General features: G+C 39.1%; 1 pseudogene; it reads left to right on the plus strand.

Annotated features, from left to right (window-relative positions):
• The first annotated feature begins 718 nt into the window (after nucleotides 1-718).
• On the plus strand, nucleotides 719-943 carry LOC116583730 (annotated as a pseudogene).
• The last annotated feature ends 2,407 nt before the right edge of the window (nucleotides 944-3,350 follow it).

A 3,350-nucleotide genomic window follows, 5' to 3' on the forward strand; every position in this document is an offset into this window, starting at 1 on the left:
TTTTATTTATCTATTTGACAGAGAGATCACAAGTAGGCAGAGAGGCAGGCAGAGAGGCAGGCAGAGAGAGAAAGGGAAGCAGGCTTTCTGCTGAGCAGAGAGTCCCATGCGGGGCTCAATCCCAGGATCCTGAGACCATGACCCAAGCTGAAGGCAGAGGCTTTAACCCCCTGAGCCACACAGGCGCCCCAGGTTCCCATATTCTTGGATGTGCAGTCTGTCAGTGTTTCCCTTCACTGTCCACTTCAGTATGAGGCTGTGCTCGGTAGAAGTGTAAGACGCAAGACTAAGCTTTCTGAGGGTTCTACGCTATTTAGTCAATGCTTTCCATAGAGACTTCCTGCAATCCCATTAATCTGGGGTATCTTTTATAGTCTTGGCATGGACAGCCTTGTTTTGCATCATTAGGTAATCTTTTTGCCATGAATCCTCTTAATCCAAATTTTTTCTTAGCTCTTTTCATAGCGCCCCCCCCCTTTTGAGATATAGATGCTCCCTTTTCTAGTTTCCTGAGTGGGGCAAGGATCACCAAGGATCACAGATAACTCAATCTGTCATTGAATAATAGCATAAGGCCTTATGTTAACATATTTTTAGTGCTTTAAAGGATTATTAATGAATGCCTTTAAACCTCAAGTAAACCAACAAACCAGTTTTGTCTGGGTCTTGAAAGAATCTCAGTGATCTGGAAAGAGATCCCTTTCAGATAACAGGTACTAGCTTTGCGCAGTGGCAGTATCGTAGCCAATGAGGTTTATCCGAGGCGCGATTATTGCTAACAGATAACAGGTACTTTATGTATTTTCACAGAGGGCTGTAGGGCTGTGTGCTTATTCGTGTCCCCATTTCCTGTAGGTTTCATCTTCTTTTGTTGGAGGAGGGTAGTATTAAATGTTCATAGGTTTATTGGCGTTTCGATTTTTAGAATATTCCAAAAGTGAGTACCAACAAGTTTGTTTACAAATTGTTTTTGTTCTCAGGATTTCTTTCCAAAGGAAAATATTCTGATTTTTAAAAATTTGCCTTATAGAGTAAGAAAATGATGTGTGTTTGTACGCTTGATGACTCACTTATCACTGTGTTTTTGACTTCTTGGTCTACTCATGACCTTCATACCCTGTCAGACTCTAAAGAATTAAACTTACATGAATGCAGTTATTTCTTTTCTACTAAAGCAAGCATAAATTGATGTTTTCTTTCAGATAGTGCCCCTTGGAAATCCAAACAGGATATACTTCTTTCTCTTTTGTGGTAAGTGAGTTGTATGAACACTTACTGCTATGTACAGTCTTTATTTATCTTACAGTAGCACCATACTTCTCCATTCATTTTTATGCTGTTTAATATGGAGGAAATAGCACTAGACTCTTTTCTAGAATTTCTAAGTGTATGTCCTTGGTTCCATCACCTGCCCATTAGCCATGTGATTCTGTTCATATTAACAACATCCACAAACTAATTTTTCTCGTTGTTAAAATCTCCCACTCCATCTCATCAGGCTTTTGCACATTTATTGGTATTGCTGAATCTTTGACCTTAAATAGTTACTTAATCTTTCCATTTATCCATTTATCAGTTAGAAATACTGTTCTCTCATTGTTGATCCAGAGTTTTACTTAGACTATGTTTACTTAGGCTAGGATAGTACATAGTATGGCAAAAACTCCCTGGTTGAATAGCCTAAACAAATAAGTTCCTGTCAGCCTAGACATTTCCACAGAAAAGGGTTTTTTTGTTTGTTTTGGTTTTGGGTTTTTTTTTTTTGTTTTGTTTTTTTTTTTTTTTGGTTTGTTTTTCGGCAAGTGTGGAGGGAAGTTAGGGTTAGCATTGAGTTTCAAGAGAAAGGTCAAGGAAATGGATGTGGCTGAATTCCTAAGCAGATAAAACTGTCAAATCCATGGAAACCTAACCTCCATAGATGTACTTGCGTGTGTAGGAAACTACTTTTGTTGATCGGTGTAATGACTTTCAGCCTCATCAGCCAGTCAGGTGAGCCAAAATCATGATGATAATGGCATTGTATAATAGTGATTAGATCTCACAGTGATCAGAACAATGAGTCGACGAGAAGGATTATATCCTCTATGTAAAGTAGTCTGAACTTTTGGATGTGCTAGATTTTTGTGTTGTTTTGTATTTTCTTCATATTTTAGAAAGCCATATGTCTAAGAAATGAAATATTAGAATATAGATTATATCTATGTAAGGACCGTATATATGGTCTTTATGGAATTAAAGACTGAACTACATTCCAGATGAACCACTGACAGTCTATTCTGCTATGGTAATAGTATTCGTTTTTGAGACAGCTGTAGTGAGAAGGTTAGCCAACCTGTCAGGCCTGCTTTCTCCAGGCTGAGGGACTGCTCTACAAACAAGGGTCAGTTTAGGGCTGTGTTGCTGTCCACTTGCTAGGTTGGTGATTGCTCTCCCTGTTCGTTAGTGCTATATGTTGTGTGTGGTGAGTCTGAAATTCATCCCAAAATAAGACAAAGTTTAGGAGGAGAGGAGTGAGAACAAAGAAGTTGAAGTTATGCCGTTTTAGGAGCACAGTGATTCAATATTAGGTAATTTGATTGATTCGAATGACTGTAAATTATGCTTCTGTTAAGGTGAAAATAGTTTACAGGTGAATTTGAAAATGAAGGGATGTTTTGTTGGATATATGCTCATTTCTTGTATAGTCTATTTTACTGTTACCCAATCTAGAATCTTCTGGTGGTGAAGACAATATTTAATTTAAAAGAAAAATAGGGGCGCCTGGGTGGCTCAGTTGTTAAGCATCTGCCTTCGGCTCAGGTCATGATCCCAGGTTCCTGGGATCAAGCCTTACATCAGGCTCCCTGCTCAGCATGAAGCCTGCTTCTCCCTCTCTCACTCCCCCTGCTTGTGTTCCCTCTCTCACTGTGTCTATCTCTGTCAAATAAATAAAAAAATAAAATCTTTAAAAGAATAATAAAAATCATCATCATATAGCGTGAACTCACTCTAAATCGCTACGCATCAGCAATTAAACATGGCCTTGCCTTGGGTTCTTTATAGCTGATGCACTTAAAATAGTTTCTTTGGCATATCTTGCCCAGTTTGATACCCTTTAGTCTCCTTACTGGAATGTTGAGAGGATTTCACTCTATCTTGAGGGAAAACCAAATGTCAAGTAGAAGGTTGAAATACAAGCTGATAGCAAAGAGGCCTTAAGCTCTTGCCAACATCATATTTCTGTTTCATCTAAGAAAGTGGTTCTCAACCAGGAATGATTTCGCCACCCCAGGGAACATTTGGCAATGCCTGGGAAACGCTCTTTTGTCACAGGTGGGAGGTGCTACTGCCATCTAGTGGGTGGAAGTCTA

Source organism: Mustela erminea, chromosome X (assembly GCF_009829155.1).
Source record: "Mustela erminea isolate mMusErm1 chromosome X, mMusErm1.Pri, whole genome shotgun sequence".
NCBI classification, from domain to species: domain Eukaryota; kingdom Metazoa; phylum Chordata; class Mammalia; order Carnivora; family Mustelidae; genus Mustela; species Mustela erminea.